Raw genomic sequence first — 21,500 nt, 5'->3', positions numbered from 1 at the left:
TGTAGCACGTGCACTGTATAGACTTGCTCCATCCGAAATGCAAGAATTGCAAAGTCAAATCCAAGAACTACTTGACCGTGGTTTTATCCAACCTAGCCATTCACCATGGGGCGCTCCGATTTTGTTTGTTAAAAAGAAAGACGGATCCCTACGAATGTGCATTGATTATCGTGAACTAAAAAAATTGAAGGTTAAGAACCGATATCCTCTTCCTCGCATCGATGACCTCTTTGATCAACTACAGGGGTCTTGTGTATATTCGAAAATCGATCTCCGCTCGGGTTATCATCAATTAAGGGTTAAGGGGGAAGATGTCTCCAAAACCGCTTTCCGGACTTGTTATGGTAGTTATGAATTCCTTGTCATGCCATTTGGTCTCACTAACGCACCGGCGGTGTTCATGGATCTTATGAACCGCGTGTGCAAACCGTATCTCGATAAATTAGTTATTGTGTTCATCGATGACATATTGATCTATTCTAAAAATGAAGAAGAGCACGAACAACATCTCCGACTTGTGCTTGAACTCTTGAGACAAGAACAACTTTATGCCAAATTCTCCAAGTGTGAATTTTGGTTGAAGGAAGTTCAATTTCTTGGTCATGTTGTAAGTGATCAAGGTATTAAAGTCGATCCCACGAAAATCGAAGCCATTAGTAAATGGGAGACTCCTACTACTCCTACTCACATTCGTCAATTCTTGGGTCTCGCCGGGTACTATCGTAGATTCATCGAAAACTTCTCTTTGGTTGCACATCCTCTAACCGCATTAACTCACAAGGGAAAGAAATTCATTTGGGCGACCGAGCAAGAATCCGCGTTTCAAATCTTGAATACAAAGCTAACCACCGCTCCTATCTTGTCACTTCCCGAAGGCAATGATGATTTTGTTGTATATTGCAATGCCTCGAAACATGGTTTTGGGTGTGTATTGATGCAACGGAAGAAAGTCATTGCTTATGCCTCTCGACAACTAAAAATTCATGAACGGAATTACACGACTCATGATCTCGAACTCGGAGCCGTTGTCTTTGCACTTAAAATGCGAAGACACTATCTTTATAGAACCAAGAGTACTATCTTCACCGATCACAAAAGCCTTCAACACATCTTCGATCAAAAGCAACTAAACATGAGACAACGATGGTGGATTGAAACTTTGAACGATTACGATTGCGAGCTTCGTTACCATCCCGGGAAGGCAAACGTAGTAGCCGATGCCTTAAGTCGAAAAGAAAGAGCGGTGCCTCTTCGTGTCCGAGCTTTAAACATCACCATTCACACCAACCTCAATAGTCAAATTCGTGTAGCCCAAGACGAAGCTCTCAAGGATGAAAACATCTCTCTCGAACACTTGAACGACCTCACCTCTCGATTCGAAGTTAAAGAAACCGGACTCCGATATTTCGCCGGAAGAATTTGGGTACCTAGTTATGGGGACTTGCGAAGCCTTATTTTAGACGAAGCCCATAAGTCAAGATATTCGATTCACCCCGGTGCCAATAAGATGTACCACGACCTCAAAGAACAATATTGGTGGCCGAACATTAAAAGGGACGTCGCTACTTATGTTGGAAAGTGCCTAACTTGCTCCAAAGTCAAAGCCGAACATCAAAGACCGTCCGGACTACTTCAACAACCCGAAATCCCGCAATGGAAATGGGAAAGGATAACGATGGATTTTATCACCAAACTACCAAAGACGGTTGGCGGTTATGATACTATTTGGGTCATTGTTGACCGACTCACCAAATCCGCGCACTTCCTAGCCATGAAGGAAACCGACAACATGGAGAAACTCGCACAACTCTACATCAAAGAAATCGTAGCCCGACACGGTGTACCCTTATCGATTATCTCCGACCGAGATGGCCGTTTTGTTTCAAGATTTTGGCGTACTTTGCAAGAAGCATTGGGAACGCGTTTAGACATGAGCACCGCATATCATCCACAAACCGATGGACAAAGCGAACGCACAATTCAAACCTTGGAAGACATGCTACGAGCTTGCGTTGTCGACTTTGGAAAAGCTTGGGATAAGCAATTGCCTCTCGCCGAATTCTCCTACAACAATAGTTATCACGCGAGTATTAACGCCGCACCATTCGAAGCATTATATGGCCGAAAATGTCGTTCTCCTCTTTGTTGGGCCGAAGTAGGCGACAAACAAATCACCAGTCCCGAACTTATTCATGAAACAACCGAGAAGATCGTTCAAATCCGAGATAGGCTTAGGACGGCCCGTAGTCGTCAAAAGAGCTATACCGACACTAGACGCAACGACCTCGAATTCCAAGTCGGTGATCGCGTAATGTTAAAAGTCGCACCTTGGAAAGGTGTAATTCGTTTCGGGAAACGCGGAAAGCTAAATCCGCGGTATATTGGTCCTTTCGAAATCTTGGAGCGTGTTGGAACCGTTGCTTATCGTTTAGATCTTCCGGCTCAACTGAGTTCCGTTCATCCTACTTTCCATGTATCTAACTTGAAAAAGTGTTTAGCCGAACCCGAACTCGTCATCCCTCTCGAGGAGCTTACTATCGATGACAAACTTCATTTTGTGGAGGAACCGGTTGAAATTGTGGACACCTCCGTCAAAACGTTAAAACAAAGCCGAATTCCAATTGTCAAGGTCCGCTGGAATGCCAAAAGGGGACCCGAGTTTACTTGGGAAAGACAAGATCAAATGCAAAGGAAGTATCCTCATCTATTCGTGAATTCGGAAACGCAAGATCTCGAGGAAGAAACAACGACTACTACGCCTACTTAAATTTCGGGACGAAATTTCTTTTAAGGAGTAGGTAATGTAACATCCCGCCTTTTTCCGGTTACTTTCCGTTTAACTATTTTAAAGTCCGTTATATATTTATAACATCTTTCGTTAATACGCGTTTTAAATTATCTCGATTAGGTAATTCACGCACCCGATTCAAACTTGAGGGACTAAACTTGCCAAAATTCCAAAATGGTGACTAGGTCAAAGGAGTCAAACTCCTCTCATCCATTCATTTCATCTTCTCCATCTTTCTTCTTCTTCTTCTTTTTCTCTCAAAAACACCAACAAGAATTCATCATCTAAATTCGGATTAGGAAGTTAGCAACAAAACAAATTACAAATTCGTGATCCTTGCATCTTCCTCTTCGATTCCATACCGATTTCATTACATTTGGGTAACTTTCTAAAATCACTAGATTTTGTGTTCTTGATGTTTTTAACTTATAAAAGTGTTAATTAGTGTCTATGGCTCAAGTCTAACATGAATATATGAATTGTATGCTCGATCTTGTTGTTTTGAAGTAACTAGCATGAACTTGAATTTTGGTGTGTTGTTCTTGAGTTTTGGATGATCATATGTTGTTAGATGTTAAAAGTTCATGTTCTAATTGTGTTCCTAGTATCACTAGCTTCAATTTGATGTGTAGGTTGCTTTAGAAAAGTTCATGAACTTGATTTATGATTTTGGTGAATTTGGGTTAGGGTTTGATGAACTTGAAATGGACTTTTGATGCATTGAATGCAATGGATTATTATTGGTAAGTGTTTAGTTGGATTGTATGCTTGATTACCTTCGAAACGGCATATCATTCATGTAAATTGGTTGCCCGAATCATTGAATTGCATTTATGAACTTGTATGCGGTTAATGTTAAGTATTAGATGCGGTTTTGGTTCGTGCACTTGAGACTTTCAGCAAACAGACCCTGAATACTAATCTGGACGCCGTCCAGATATTAGGACGCCGTCCAGTTCTTTAATACTGGACGCCGTCCAGATATTGGGACGCCGTCCAGTCCTTTAATACTGGACGCCGTCCAGAAAATCTGGACGCCGTCCAGTTACACTTGAAGTTTCTGTTTCGTTTTACCATTTTTCGAAAAATGTTTACTATGCTACGCACCTCCGATTCACATGTAACTTGTTCTAACGTGCTCATATATGATTAAAAACCTCAGAGAAATAGTTCGGGACCCGACCCGAACGTGTTGACTTTTTTGTTGACTTTGACCCGACCAAGTTGACTTTTAATCAAACTTAACCAAATGTTTGTGCAAATAGTTCTAACATGCTTTTATACTCGTATCTTGCATGAAACATGACAATTTGACACACATGTTGTAGTATTCGAGTCGTAACGAGCCATAGGACTAATTGAACATCTTTGACCTATCTTGTTTACCGTTATTGATACAACCTATTGTTTAGGTCAAGACTAGCATTGTTCTTTGCATACGTTTACTTGTTGAAGTACTTTACTACTCGTGCACTCAAGGTGAGATCATAGTCCCACTTTTACTCTTTTGAAACTTACATTTGGGATGAGAAAACATAAATGTTCCTTTTTAACTAAGTGAACACAAGTACAGGAAAACAAACATTCTACATACGAGTTTAGAACAAAAATCCTCAATTCGATTATCATTAGTTACACTTGCCGGGTGTAAGCGAGAACTTATGTTATATGGCCATATGGGTTTGACAAACCCTCATTCAAACGGTTCGCTACCATTTACGAATGAAATATATTTTCGAGAAACAGTGTATGTTCTAGCACTAAGGTGATGGGATTCTATGGAAGGAATGTTAAGCATTGATAATTGGGTGCTCGTGAAACAAACTTTTGGAATGTATTACTATTATCTCATTGTTGCATATCTTGTGGTTCACTTGTACTTACTTACTCAAACCTATGATTTCACCAACGTTTTCGTTGACAGATTTCTATATTTTTCTCAGGTCCTTGAACGATACATGATACATGCTTCCGCTCATTATTTTGATACTTGCATTGGATGTCGAGTATATATGCATACATGGAGCGTCTTTTGGCTACTTTTAAATTGTGTCGCATAAGTTTCATTTGTACTTATAACTTTGTAACGTAACTTGTGGTGGAACTATTCTTGTAAACTTTGAACAATCTTTACATTTGAAATGAATGCGACATATCTTTTGGTCAAACGTTGTTTTAAAGACTCATGACCACGTAACGGGACCTAAGTAGACGGCGCCGTCAATGACGATTTTGTCGGGTCGCTACAATTTGCAATTTTATTGAATTAGTTATGAATTTTTGAAATTTTTTAAAAAATATATTAGTTTTAAAAGTTGAAGTAGAAAGTGTGTTTTGTCAAAATCTTTTCGATCGCCATGATCATTTCAATGTGAATGGGTTTCTGAAACAAATCATGTTATAACTTTGTGGTAAGGAGAGGCTCTTGGTTTTGACCGTTTGTCAAACCTAGGTATGTAGATTTTTGTAAAAATTATCAAAGTGGATCACTTGAGCGCACATTTACATTTTTCTGAAATGCTGAAAATTAGAAACTTAAAGTGTCAAAACCACTACGATCACTATACCTTGCCTAAGTCGAATTAACTTTTCATTATTTTTGTGAATTATCATGCAAATAGAAACTCCTGTAATTGACCGTTTGTTAATTCGAGGCCTAGTTATGTTTCTAAAAATCACCAAAGTCGGTCACTTAGTCATTTTTACATGTTTTCTGGGAAGCTGATAGAAAATCATTCAAATGTCAAAACCGTCTCAATCATTGCGAGTTGCTCAGGTCGAGTTAACCTTTGTGGATTTATCTGTAGAGTCTTTGCTGTAGAAAGAAACTCTAAGAATTGGCCGATTGTCAAAATGAAACCCGCTGATGTTTCTAGAAAATGCCGAAGTGGGCAGTTTAATCATTTTTGTAAAATTTTAAGTTTTGTATTTTAGTTAAGTATATCAACTACATGGACCTATACTATAGTAACATCATTATAAAATGAATGTGTATGAGTTTTAAAAATCATTTTTGGGTCATATTGACTTTTAATGTTGAATGTTGACTTTTTGAAGTTGACCGTTAACCGCGACTGTTGACTTTCTGAATAAAACTTTTTGAATTAACTTAGGATAAAATAATATCTCTTAATATTATCCAATACTTAAGTTATAAAAATTAATATTTATTATTATTTAAAACTTATGATTTGTATTTAATAAATCTTTTAATTTAATACTTATGTTATATAATTTAATTATTTCAATAATTAAACTTATGATAACTAATAATTTAATTATTATTAATAAAATTTATGTTAATGATAATTAAATATAAAATACTTATGATATAAATTAATTATTATTTAATTAACTTAATACTAATAACATAATTTAGTTATTAAATGCTTATGGAATTTAATAATATATTTAAATACTTATGATATAACAATTTAATTAAAAATTTATGTTATGATTAATATTCTAATATTTTCTAATATACTTATACTATAATTAATAACTCATTATTAATTAAAAACACTTATAATATAATTAACATATAATTCTTAATTAACTATTTATGATATATCTACTATGTCATTAAAATTATGATAAATTAATTAAATTACTCTAATTTAATTAAACTTATAATATATCGAAATAAATACTTATGTATGTCAAATAATATTAGAATATATGATATTAAAGTTAATTATGCATTAAATATCAAAGTTGACTTAGGTTGACTTTTAGTTGACTTTCGTTTGACTTAAGTCGACTTTCCAAATAAGAAACCTTCTAAATAAGGGAACTTTCTCGAAATAAAAACGTTCTAAAATTAGAAATCTTCTTAAAATAGAAACTTACTAAAAGTGGAAAATTTCTAAAATACGAAACTTACTAAAAATAGATAGTGCGCGTAATACTTATTCAAACTTTTCATCACATAATTCCAAAGCCATTTCAAGCACTAGGACTATTATACATTGACTTGACCTAAGTTAGATATACCCTGACCTACTTTTATATTTAGGTAGGAATCTAGATCATCTCTGATCTCTGTTATTCTGATATCTGTGAAATATCCACAGTGTATTTTAAGGTGAGTTATAATCACATTTTACTACTATCTTAAATCTTTTTGGGATGAGAATACATGCTTTTCGTTTTTACATGTTAGACACAAGTAATCAAAAATGGTAAATTATTCATCTGTGGGTTGTACGAAAATATACCCTAGTTTGGTAACTTATAACCATGGGCTCTGTACCATAGACGCGAATCCTAATGATAAATCTATCGGGCTTGACCGCCCTATTCCTTCCTAGTCGCGCTTTCAAGGGAATGTTTAGTCCTTCGTAGAAAATACACTTGTACAATGTATGGTCCACAAAAGGGTAGATAAAACGAGTTAAGTTGGGTTACCAGGTGCTCATGGGATAGATGTAATAATATTTATAAGACGTTTATCAACATTATCTAGAGACCCGTCCTAATCCATCCGGACGAAGTCCATATCGATTACAAATGATTCACAACAGTTGATTACATCGCGAGGTAATTGACCTCTATATGATAAATTTTACAAACATTGCATTCGTTTTTAAAAGACAAACTTTCGTTACATCGACATTTGACAGGCATGTAAAGCATTTCATAATATATCCAAATATAATTGACTTAATAATAATCTTGATGAATGATGAAGTGCGAGGTGTATATAAAATAGTTAATATTTTACTAGGAAAAACTATTAAATACGATACAATTTTACACAAGATATTTATTTATTTATAGAATGGATATACTTAAACCTTGCTACAACACTTATAGGCAGTGTACCTAATCGTACAGTAGTGTAGTTTTTAGTAAGTCCGGTTCGTTCCACAGGGAAATCTTTAAACAAAGCTCAACGCTATATTAGTTAACTTTTATAAAAATACAAATATATATATAGGTAATATTATTATTATAAAGGGGGGTTTTTACCGTTTAATGACCGGTTTGTCGATTTTAAAACTTTAGTCGCAGTTAAAACCTAATGTAAAATATAAAATAAATACAAGACTTTAAATTAAAGCGTAAAGCAAATAACGATAATGAAATTGCGAATAATAAAAATGCGATAAAATTAAATTGCGATAATTAGAAGTGCAATTAAATATAAAATAAAGGAAATTAAATATGAAATAAAAGAATTATGCTTATTTAAACTTCCGTAATCATGATGTTTGACGTGTTGATTTTAGTTTTATGCCCTTGGGTTAATTGTCCTTTGTCCTGGATTATTCAATATGTCCGTCTGGTTTTTGTCCATAACAGTCCATCAGTCATAAATATAAATTGCAAGTGTCCTTGTCAAATTATTATTATACCCGAAGATAAATATTCCAACTAATTGGGGATTCGAATTGTAACAAGGTTTTAATACTTTGTTTAATGAATACACCAGGTTATCGACTGCGTGTAAACCAAGGTTTTACTACTTTGTTAACAATTACACCAATTACCCTTGAATGTAATTTCACCCCTGTTTTAATTATTCTAGTGGCTATTAATCCATTCCCGTGTCCGGTTAAATGAACGATTATTCGTACATATAAATACCCCGCCCATCGTGTCCGATCGAGTGTATATGGTAATTTATAGGGACGCCCAATTGTAAATCTTTATATTAACATTAACAAACTTTCATTTAGTTAAACAAATATAAAGCCCATTAATAGCCCATAGTCTAGTTTCCACAAGTGTCGTTCTTTTATCCAAACCCCAATTATGGTACAAAGCCCAATTACCCAATTTTAATAATTAGCCTAACATCATGATTACTTCGTTTTAAACAAGCATAATAATAACTTAGCTACGAGACATTAATATAAAAAGGTTGAACATAACTTACAATGATTAAAAATAGCGTAGCGTTACACGGACAGAATTTCGACTTACACCCTTACAACATTCGCTAACATACCCTTATTATTAGAATTATAATTAAAATTAAAATATAAATATAAATATATATTACTTCGTATGAATGAGAAGAAAAATGATGATATTTTCGATCAAAATTCGGTTGGCTTTATAGCCAGAAGTGAAATTTGAGGCTCCGCGACTCGCGGCAAAATGGCCTTAAAACTCCGCGAGTCGCGGAGAGGTATTTACAGTTTACACCCTTGGAGTTTCCTGCTGCCGACGGTTTTAAATATATATATATAATATATATATAATTAATATAATTAATTATATATTATATTATATTTATATATATAGTTAACTTGTAATTTTTAGTCCGTTGCATCGAGCGTTAAGAGTTGACTCTGGTCCCGGTTCCGGATTTTCGAACGTCCTCGCGTACAATTTAATATCTTGTACTTTGCGTTTTGAATCTTGTACTCTTGTGATTTCGAGACGTTTCTTATCAATAATTGGAACCTTTTTGATTGTCTTTTGTACTTTTGAGCTTTTTGGTCGTTTGCGTCTTCAAATCGTCGAATCTGTCTTCTGTCTTCACCTTTTATTATTTAAACGAATATCACTTGTAAATAGAACAATTGCAACTAAAAGCTTGTCTTTCTTGAGGAATAATGCTATGAAATATATGTTCGTTTTTAGCATTATCAAATATTCCCACACTTGAGCGTTGCTTGTCCTCAAGCAATATTGTCTTTGAAATACTAGAATCACTTCTTTATTCTTCACACTTTGTACATCAGTGATTTCTATACGGCGGTATAAACAATGGTAGTAACGATATGGTTTACAGTCCCACATGACTATAAAAATTTAGATCCATTAAGGAAATTGGATCTTTATGAAAACATTTGATCTTTTGAAAATTAAATCTAGTTTTTACCCTAGATAAGTTTTCCGGAATAACCCTTTACCGGTGTTTGCAAAATATTTTTGTGGGTTTGGTGGGTTTCAGATTTGAAAATTTTAGCTCAAAACTTGCGGTTTTGTGTCACCCACTTGCTAACCTTGTATTTGGAAAGCAACACGTCCAGTTTACTTGTTCCGTATATTACCTTTCGGCAAACTACCGTCCGGTTGTAAAGGAAAGCGTTGAACAAGCAACTGTTAAGGCAATGTCCCGTGACATGCTTTTGATTATGGTCTATAACGTGTCGGACGCAATTACTATCCTTGGTAGGAGCAATAGTAAAGCTCACCCTTATAATTTGTCGGTCTGGCACAAGGTCCTGTCTTTGACCATGTTATGCAACCACCGTTCTTACGGTTGACACCCGATTTAGTTCAGGTGACCTAATGAATTCCAGGTGAATTCCTAAGATTTTACGTTCAATGGTAATGAACGCATTGAAAATAGGGTTTTCAGAAAACAAATCGGTTTATAATTTTGATCAAAATATTTTCTCGTTCAAGCTCGAGTTTAGATATCATTGAATTCCATGAGTTTGTAATTCTCAATCTTTAAGGTCAATCTCTAGGATTGAGTAATATCAGTCTTAAAAGCTGATTTTTAATCTTTAAGGAGATTATCCTTTCTGGGGATCTGATTCATTAGTCTTATCCAGCTAATTTGCACGGTGCCTCCCCATTGTACGAGATAAATCCTTCTCATGGTTAGGATAAATCTGACCACTTGGCGACCCTGTTTAATGCTGAGGTCCGTGGATTTCCTGCTGATTTTAGTGATGACTTTTCTAGATTTTTCGTCAACCTACAGCTGGTCTGAACGACAACTTCATGACCTAAATCAAGAAGCGCGTGTCTTTTTCGGAAGACTTTACTTCCTTTTAATGATGGAATTGATTCATCGTGTAGATCCATCTCTTCTTTTCTTTCATCGGGTAAAACAGTTTAGTTTAGTCCAAAGCAAAAGTATTTTCAGTTATTTGTTACAAATATATGTGACATATGTTTAAAATAACTTGGTAAATTTTCCCACACTTGGCTTTTTATTTTTCTTTTTATCGTCCTCTATTCCATTTTAAATGAATTTTGACGTTTTAGTTTGTTTCTCAATTTATGTCCTTTTTGAGGTAACAATAATTTCGGTGTTAAAACCTAGTTTTATCGTTCATAAATATGTATAAACATGATTTTGAATTCATTTAATTGAAAATTTTGAAAAATTTTACTAGAATTGGGTAGTCAGTATATAAGACTAGGGCTGTTCTTTTTTTATCAGAGAGCACTAGATTCTAATACAACTACTGCTTTACTAGTATTTTAATGGTAACCAAGTGTATAAAGTAAAAGTTTTAAAATCCGAAAGAATTTAATCCCTTCCCACACTTAAGATCTTGCAATGCCCTCATTTGCAAGAAATCAGTAACAATTTAAATTATTGAGGGTGATTTGTGTGAAAATGATTAAATTTTTACCAAAGTTTCCAAATATATTGGCGTTTGTTTGCTGAATGATAAATGGTGCACGTCATTTGTTCATTCCGTCTTGTTGTTATTTCACATACATTTTGCATCATTGTCGTCAAAATTACTTGCTTTTGCTGAACTTAATGCCAGTCTTTGAAAATGCGTTGTTTTACCCTGTTGTGTACATAAGATAAACTGCAAACATATATACATATTTTTGAAGTTTGGTATATTACCCCACATTCAAAAATTATTAAAATCTAAGAATAAAAGTTAGATAATTATAAAAATGATTACAATATTAACAAAAATATTAAATGTATCAATAATTACAAATTACAAAATAATAAAAAATAAAAAATAAACTAAGGATGATATTGGTACCAATAGGGGTTCCACGCATAACCATAAGTGCTATAGAATGCTTCGGCAGGGTCATACGTAGGATATGGTGGCTGCATCTCTATCGACCAAGGAGGGAAGACGGGTTTCGGAGTAGGAATATAGTTTCTACCTATATGTTGGCAATGCGCTATGATCTGGTTCTGATGAACTTGCCAATCTTCAAATGCTCTCTGTCTAGCATTTTCGTATTCCTGAGAAGCTATAAACCTATGCATTTCTTGCATCTCATTCCCCCCTCCTACATTACCTTGTTCCTGGTTTCTCTCTACCTGTGGATGTCTACCATTGTATCGTACTGCGGCGTTATTTCGCCGCTTCAAAACTTTAGCACCATGGTATACATTTAAACCTATAGTGTCGCGGGGTTCCGGCTCTTCTACTAATAATCCCCCCCGACTTATATCCACACCGAGATATTCACCAATCAAAGTAATAAAAATACCACCTCCTATTATGCTATGTGGACGCATCCCTCGAACCATAGCTGATAAATAATAACCCACACAATATGGTATACTTACAGCGCTGTGTGGGTCTCGAATACACATATGGTAAAACAAATCTTGTTCATTTACCTTTTCTTTGTTTTTACCCCTTTGTGTAATCGAATTAGCTAAAAACCTATGTATTACTCTTAATTCGGCTCTATCTATATCCAAATAAGAGTAGTTTCCCCCTTTAAAACGGTGATGGCTTGTCATTTGACTCCACACACCGTGTGTATCAAAATTTTCATCTATTTTCCTACCGTTTAGTATCAATCCTCTACAATCGGCAGACGCTAACTCCTCAGGCGTATATATACGTAAAGCCTGAGCCATGTCTAGTAAAGACATGTGGCGCATCGAACCGCCTAACAAAAATCTAATAAAAGAACGATCGGTTAAACTAGTTACCCGATCATTCAACTCTATACTACATAACAACTCTTCACACCATACTTTATATACAGGTCTGCGTATGGTGAATAAACATATCCAGTCATTAAAAGAAGAATTACCATACCTCTGTACCAGTAATTCCCTAATTGGCCCGGCCAATTCTACAGCTTCCAAGGGTCCCCATTCTATGACCCTCGGTACCTCAACAACCTTGGAATGAAAAGTATGCAAACCCCGTTGATATTTTGGATAATCTATCCAAAGTCTGTCAAATCTCAGGTTCGGGTGCAACTGTTCCAAGTGCATATCTGAAAAGGTCATGACTGGATGAGGTACATCCTGCTTGTAGTAGTTATCTACCTCCTGTTGTTCCAAGTTCTCAGCAGGAGCGTGGCGGGCTTGGGATGAAGATTCACCCCTTTCATTCTGCAAAACACATCAAACACAAATTTTGTGCATCCAAATATGCATTAGTGTCAGCAAAATCATCAATCAAAATAATTACAATGACATTATTAATTTATATCAAACTTAAGCTTATTTTCACATTTTTATCAAATCTACACTTTTTCAAATAAGCATATACGAAAATTTTCGCCAAGTTCATAAGCATTCAACTCAAATAACATGTCAAAATAATCATTACTAGCAAATAAACAAGTCTCAAATGGCATTATCTTTCAAAAATCAAGTTCATGAATTTTGGACTTGAAAAAGTCCACTTTAATTCTCAAAATCATGTTTAGGCTCAAAGTTTGGATCATTTAACTACCTAGACATGTTACACTACTCAATTTAGCAACAATTCATGACAAAAATCGGCCATAACCTGTTTATATCAAAAAGCCCCAAATTGCTCAAGAACACAAACCCTAGATTATTCAAAATTTGAAGTTTAAGGCTTCAAATCATGTTAACAAGCATCAATCTAGGTTATACATGCATAATATAATAACAATTTAACACTAATTACACTAAAAATTAACAAAATTCAAATTATGAAAATATGCTCAAGAACACACTAAAATTCGGATTTAAAGGTGATTTGGGGTGTAATTGTACCTGTTTTCTTGAGTAATTCTTAGATAAGATCCTCCTCAACATGATTGTAGTGAAAAATTTGAAGATTAACGGTGAAAAATCGAGTTTTTGGGATGATTTTCGTGGGTTTTCTCGGGTTTTTTCGAAGTGCAGTATGTGTGTGTGTGTTATTCTGTTCCAGCTCGTTCCTTTTATTTTTTTTTTTCTGTATTTTCATACCACCGCGAGTCGTGGTGATATCCTCATTAATTGCCGCGAGTCGCGGCCCTTTTTTTTTTTTTTAATTTTTTTTTTTTTAAATTTTTTTTTTTTTTTTTTTTATTATCATTAACTTATTAAAACAATTAAGTAATTAATTTTAAAATTTTGTTTCCCTTATTATTTAGGACGAGGTCGTTTCGGATTGATGTCCTAGTCCGTCCTTCGACAAAATTTTAAAATTTGTCTTTTTGTAGCGATTGTTTTAAAAGCTAAGATTTTTGGGTTTTTTTAATGTTTTTGGCATACTTTAAATCAATAAGATTAAAAATAATGATAATAAAAGTTCTCGTCCCTCCCTTGGGTAAAGCAATTTCGGTTCAAAGACCTAGTCTTCAACTTACGACGAATTTTAAAAATCATATTTTTAACTTAATGAGATAAAGTAAATTTTTGTTTTTAAATTCACACTACTTAAATATAAAATTCAAAATTAATATTAAAAATTCACACCAAACTTAAAATTTGAAATGCATAAAATTAAAAATTCATATTTTAAAAATTAAAAATTCACACCAAACTTAATTTAAAAATTCATAAATTCATATCAAACTTATATTAATTTTTCAAATATTTACAATTTTAAATATATTGTTTTTACAAAATTTACAATATTAATTTAAGATTTAAATATTAAGATTAAAAACATAATAAAAATAAAATTAAAAATCTTTTTGTCTTTTTTTATCCCACTTTCATCAATCAAATATTATCAAAAATATGCGCCCCTCTTTTCGGTAAAGTAATTTCGGTTCCAAGACCTAATTTAACTCATGACGAATTTTTGAAATATTTTGGGTTGATTGATTAAAGATATTTATACCTTAAGAATAAACGTTAGATTTCGCAGTGATGTAATAAATTTTTGAACGATATCAATAATTTCGGTCGCCAAACCTAATTTTATTTAATACCAATTTAATACTTTTTAGCGAACAAATTAGCGTTTATTATCAAAAGGTTAAAAATAAAAATAAAAATAAAAACTGTACAGACATACCTGTGAAATAGATTTCTTAGTTATATGATCTATTATATTCATAAGATAGTCGGTTTAATTGGTCTTCCATGGCTGCATAGGCGTAACCTCGAGCATTCATTGTCTTTTCTTCTAAACATATGAACGGTCCGTCTCTGCATAAAGTAACAAATTCGGTATTTGAATAGGTTTGATTATTTGAACATTTACCTCCATGTGACCATTTTCCGCATTTGTGACATTTTTCTAGGTGTCGTGCTCTTCTTTTCGCTGCGGATTTTGATTTTCCTTTACCAAATTGTAACTTATTATCTTCGCATCTGGATCCTTTTCTAACTCCGTCCATTCTTTCTCTGATTACTGATACTATTTCACTCGGTAGTATGTCATTATTTCTTTTAGTGATCAAAGCGTGTAGCATTAGACCATGGTTTAGTTCACAGGCAGTCTTCATTTCGTAAAAACCTAAAAAAATAAAAATTCAGAATGGGGGGAGAAGACTAGTTCTTTAGGGTCTGCTAGGGAAAGACCATACGTGTTCCATTTTCGAGAACTACACGAAAACAGACAATCTAACTCTAACAGAAATATATATTATCCTTTAAAGACTTGATTCTCCCCACACTTAGTTAGCTGTGGTGTCGAAATTGTGATTAACTTCGTTGTCGACTTCCATCGGACCATGTATGTAATGTTTAACTCTGTGACCATTAACTTTAAATTCAATCCCATTTGAATTTATTAATTCTATCGTTCCGTATGGGAAAACTCTTTTGACTATGAATGGTCCAGACCATCTTGATTTCAATTTTCCAGGAAATAGCTTGAATCGTGAATTGAAAAGAAGAACTCTGTCTCCTTCTTTAAATTCTTTTGAACTTCTGATTCTTTTATCATGCCATTTCTTCGTTCTTTCTTTATAGATTAACGAATTTTCGTATGCTTCATGTCTTAATTCTTCTAATTCGTTTAGTTGACTTAATCGTAGACGTCCGGCTTCTTGTAAATCAAGATTACATGTCTTCAAAGCCCAAAATGCTTTGTGTTCAATTTCTACTGGAAGATGACATGCTTTTCCATAAACAAGTCTAAAAGGTGTGGTTCCAATTGGAGTTTTGTAGGCTGTTCTAAAAGCCCAGAGTGCATCCTCCAATTTAATGGACCATTCCTTCGGATTTGATCCTACGGTTTTCTCAAGAATACGTTTTAAAGCTCGGTTTGTATTTTCAACTTGTCCACTTGTTTGTGGATGATATGCGGTGGAGATTTTATGAGTTACTCCATATCTTTTAAGAACTTTCTCAAGTTGATTATTACAGAAATGAGTACCCCGATCACTTATTAAAGCTTTCGGTGTTCCAAACCTTGCAAAAAGACGTTTTAAAAAGTTTACTACAACTCGTGCATCGTTAGTTGGGAGAGCTTGTGCTTCCGCCCATTTAGATACATAATCAATGGCTACGAGTATATATAGATTATTATGAGATTTTGGAAATGGACCCATAAAGTCAATACCCCAAATGTCAAATACTTCACATACTTGGATGACATTTTGTGGCATTTCATCACGTTGACTTATTTTTCCGGCCCTTTGACATGCATCACAGGATTTGCAAAGAAGGTGTGCGTCTTTGTAAATTGTAGGCCAATAGAATCCAGCTTCATAAACTTTTCTTGCTGTTAGTTGAGGCCCATAATGCCCTCCTGTTGGTCCTGTGTGACAATGGTTTAAAATTTTACTAGCTTCATCTCCAAATACACATCGGCGTATTATTCCATCGGGACAACTTTTAAACAGATGTGGATCTTCCCAGAAATAGTGTTTTATATCACTGAAGAATTTCTTTCGTCTTTGGTACGATAATCCTTTTTCAAGGAATCCACAAACTAAGTAGTTTGCATAGTCTGCAAACCATGGGATTTCTTTATAATCTATCTTCAATAGATATTCATCAGGAAAGTTGTCTTGTATGGCCGATTCATTTAGAACTTCTAATTCGGGATTTTCAAGACGAGAAAGATGATCAGCGGCGAGATTTTCTGCTCCTTTTTTATCTCGGATTTCAATATCAAACTCTTGTAAGAGTAAGATCCAACGGATTAATCTTGGTTTAGCATCTTGTTTTGAAAATAGGTATTTAAGAGCAGAATGGTCGGTATAGACCACCGTTTTTGCTAGAACGAGATATGATCGAAATTTGTCAAAAGCAAAGACAATAGCAAGGAGTTCTTTTTCAGTAGTTGTATAGTTCGTTTGTGCTCCTTGTAATGTCTTACTAGCATAATATATAGGTTGAAATCGTTTTTCAATCCTTTGTCCTAAAACGGCTCCCATTGCAAAATCACTTGCATCGCACATTAGTTCAAATGGTAGATTCCAATTTGGTGTTATCATGATCGGTGCATTAGTGAGTTTTTCTTTAAGAATATTAAAAGATTTGATACACTCATCTGTAAAGATGAATGGCGCATCCTTTTCTAGGAGTTTATTCATAGGAGTGGCAATTTTAGAAAAATCTTTTATGAAACGTCGGTAAAAACCGGCATGCCCTAGAAAACTCCTAACTCCTCTAACATTGGTGGGATGTGGAAGTTTAGCAATTACATCTATTTTAGCTCTATCCACTTCAATTCCTTCTTTTGAAATTTTATGTCCAAGAACGATGCCTTCTTTAACCATGAAATGGCATTTCTCCCAATTAAGTACTAGATTTGATTTTTCGCATCTAATTAGCATTCGTTCCAGATTAACTAGACATGATTTAAATGTATCACCGAAGACTGAAAAGTCATCCATGAATACTTCCATGCATTCTTCTATCATGTCGTGAAAAATCGCCATCATACACCTTTGAAAGGTTGCAGGGGCGTTGCAAAGTCCAAATGGCATGCGTTTGTAAGCAAAAGTACCATAAGGGCACGTGAATGTGGTTTTCTCTTGATCTTCGGGTGCTATTGGAATTTGAAAATATCCGGAAAATCCATCTAGAAAACAATAGTAACTATTTCCGGCTAATCTTTCCAACATTTGATCTATGAAAGGTAAGGGAAAGTGATCTTTTCTGGTGGCGTCATTTAATTTTCTATAATCAATACATACACGCCATCCTGTTACAGTCCTAGTAGGAATAAGCTCATTTTTCTCATTTGTAATGACAGTCATGCCACCCTTCTTAGGCACGCATTGAACTGGGCTTACCCATGGACTATCAGAAATTGGGTATATCAAACCTGCATCTAGCAGTTTAATAATCTCTTTCTTAACTACATCTTGCATATTAGGATTCAGTCTTCGTTGGCGTTGCACATACGTTTTATGACCTTCTTCCATAAGGATTTTATGTGTGCAATACGAAGGACTTATTCCTTTAATATCATGAATCTTCCATGCAATGGCTGGTTTATGAGCTTTCAACACAGAAATGAGTTGTGATTTCTCATTTTCAGTAAGAGAAGACGATATTATTACAGGTAATTCAGATTCACCATGTAAATAAGCGTATTCCAAATGGTTTGGAAGTGGCTTTAACTCTAATTTCGGAGGTTCTTCTATCGATGATTTATATCGATATCTGTCTTCTTCTTTTAGCATTTGAATTTCTTCTGTTGTTGGTTCATATCCATTAGCTATAAGTGTAGCTAACATTTCGGCTTCATCAATTGGTTCATTTCCTTCTCCTAAAGAACATTCTCCTGTTCCTTGTAATTCTGGAAATTCTTCTAATAATTCTGCATGTGCATCTATAGTTTGAATATAATAACATGTATCATCTGCAGATTGTGGTTGTTGCATTGCTCTATCAACTGAAAAGGTAACACTCTCATCCTCTATACTTAGGGTCAGTTTCTTACCGAACACGTCTATCATTGCTTTAGCCGTGTTTAAGAATGGTCTTCCTAATATGAGAGGAACTTGAGAATCTTCTTCCATGTCCAGAATAACAAAATCTACTGGAAATACTAAAGTACCAACTTTAACTAGCATGTTCTCCATTATCCCTCTAGGATATTTTATTGATCTATCGGCTAGTTGTATGCTTATTCTGGTTGGTTTCAATTCTCCAAGGTCTAGTTTAGCGTATAGTGAATACGGCATTAGATTTATACTAGCACCTAAATCTGCTAATGCTTCTATTGAACTAAGACTACCCAGAAAACATGGAATTGTGAAACTTCCTGGATCAGATAGTTTTTCTGGTATCTTATTCAACAGCACTGCTGAACAATTAGCATTCATAGTAACAGCCGAGAGTTCTTCCATTTTCTTTCTATTCGTGATTAGATCTTTCAAGAATTTAGCATACCTTGGCATTCCTGAAATTACGTCAATGAAAGGAAGATTTACATTTATCTGTTTAAACATATCCAAGAATTTGGATTGCTCGGCTTCTAGTTTTTCCTTCTTCATTTTACTCGGGTAAGGAAGTGGTGGTTGGTATGGTTTAACATAAGGTTTATCCTTAACTGTGTTATCTTCATTAACCTTTTCAACTACCGGTTCTTTTTCCTTATCTTGATCAGGTTGTGGTTCTTGTGGAGTAGGAATAGTTTCATCAGAAGTTACAGGTATTTCAGGTGATTTAAGTGTTGTACCACTTCTTGTGGTAATAGCTTTAGCTGTTTCATTCCGGGGGTTAGCGTTTGTATCGCTTGGTAGACTTCCCGGTTTTCTTTCACCTATTAACCTTGCTAGGTTACTTACTTCTTGTTCCAGATTTTGAATAGAAGCTTGTTGATTTCTAAATGCTTGAGCATTTTGTTCATTGGTTTGTTTTTGAGATGTGAAAAACTGCGTTTGAGTTTCAACTAGCTTCGTCATCATATCTTCTAAATTCGGTTTTTTATCATCGGTTTGTTGTGGTGGTTTGTTTTGAAAATTTGGTCTTTGCTGATTGTAAGTATTATTGGATACTTGTTGATTGCTAGGACCTTGTTGGTTATTGTATGGAATATTTCGGTTATAGTTCTGGTTTTGATTGTAAATCGGTCTTGGCGGTTGATAATTATTCTGATAATTATTTCCAGGCCTTTGGTTTATGTATGAAATATTCTCTCTTTGTTCCATTGTTAATTCAATACTGAGACAATCTTTTGTCAAATGTGGTCCTCCACACTGCTCACAACTAATTCGTATAGCATGAATATCTTTAGTCATCTTTTCCATTCGTCTCTCGAAAGCATCTATCTTTGCTGAAATGGAATCTAAGTCATGGCTAGAATCGGCTCTAGCTGCTTTAGATGATCTAATGATATCTTTTTCTTGGTGCCACTCATGTGAGTGGGAAGCAGTGTTATCAATAATTTTGTAAGCATCAGTTTCGGTTTTCTTCATAATAGAACCACCAGCTGCTATATCTATGTCTTTCCTTGTAGTGATGTCGCATCCTTGGTAGAATATTTGTACTATTTGACAGGTGTCTAAACCATGTTGCGGACATCCTCTTAATAACTTTCCATATCTTGTCCACGCCTCATATAGAGTTTCATTCGGCTTTTGTGTGAACGTAACAATTTCTGCTTGAAGTCTTACAGCTTTAGATGCAGGAAAAAATTGTTTAAGAAATTTATCAATTAAAACGTCCCATGTATCAATCGCCCCTTCAGGTAACGATTCCAACCAATCTTTGGCTTCTCCCTTTAAAGTCCAGGGAAATAACATGAGATATATCTGTTCATCCTCCACTTCTCGGATTTTAAATAGTGTGCAGATCTTATTAAAGGTACGTAGATGTTCATTTGGATCTTCCTTCGGCGCACCACTAAATTGGCATTGATTAGTCACCATGTGTAAAATTTGTCCTTTGATTTCATAATCTGGCGCATTAATGTCTGGATGAGTAATTGCGTGACCTTGGCCAGTGCGTTTAGCTCTCATTCGGTCTTCCATACTTAAAGGTTCCAGATTCTCCATAATTGAATTTGTTGACTTGGTATCAATAGATGATTCTGATTTAATAGTTCGTTCCTCAACAATCTCTGTTTGAATGATTGGTGGTTCCGGAGGAAAGTTTAATGGTTCAGGATCTATGAACCGTTCCTGAATATTTTCTGGATTCTCAATTGTGAGGTTTGTTTCAAAAACTGAAGTACTTGGTCGACTGGATGACGATTCTAAAGAAAAATCAACGGCGGTTATATTTGTTAAACGATGTCTTGATCGAGTTAAAGGTGGTGAACGTACAAAAGGTGGTGAACGTCTTGCTCGGTGCATTCACAGAATATCCTATTAGTTTTTAAAAGGAAAGAAAAATTATAATAAGTTATCCAATCAATAGACTTTTCTGATTTTGCCCACGTTTCGAATAGCCAAAAGATGCAGCAGAGGGGCAGGATTCGTTTGGTCTCAATATAATTGAGGACTGTTTGGCTCCAATAACCCGGTCCACGTACAAATCCAACTATTACTACGAACCAGAAAATTTTGATGTCTATCAATTTAACTACTCAAAATAAATTTTCGTAATTTTAAGAAATTTAGATAAGAAGCATAAAAAATTCTAAGTCCTAAAACTAGAATAGCGAGAAATAAAAGAGAAAAAGAGTTCGTCGAAAAAGGTTGAAAAAGAAAAAATGGTTGAAAAATAAAAGGTGACGGAAAAATAAAAGAAACTTATAAAAACTTAAAAATACTTAACTAATTTAACCTTATTACTACAACTAACTTAAAATTATAATCGCAAATTGAAATTACTAATTGGAATGATAATTGATACATAGTAAAAGGTCTAAAAATATTAAAGCTTACAAGGAAAAACTAAATTCCAAATGAAAATAACTTAAAAAGAAACTAAAACTTAAAAAGGCGTCGCAAAATTCTAAAGCACCTA

Source organism: Rutidosis leptorrhynchoides, chromosome 11, assembly GCF_046630445.1.
Source record: "Rutidosis leptorrhynchoides isolate AG116_Rl617_1_P2 chromosome 11, CSIRO_AGI_Rlap_v1, whole genome shotgun sequence".
Taxonomy (NCBI): Eukaryota; Viridiplantae; Streptophyta; class Magnoliopsida; order Asterales; family Asteraceae; genus Rutidosis; species Rutidosis leptorrhynchoides.
This window is presented reverse-complemented; position numbering follows the sequence as displayed.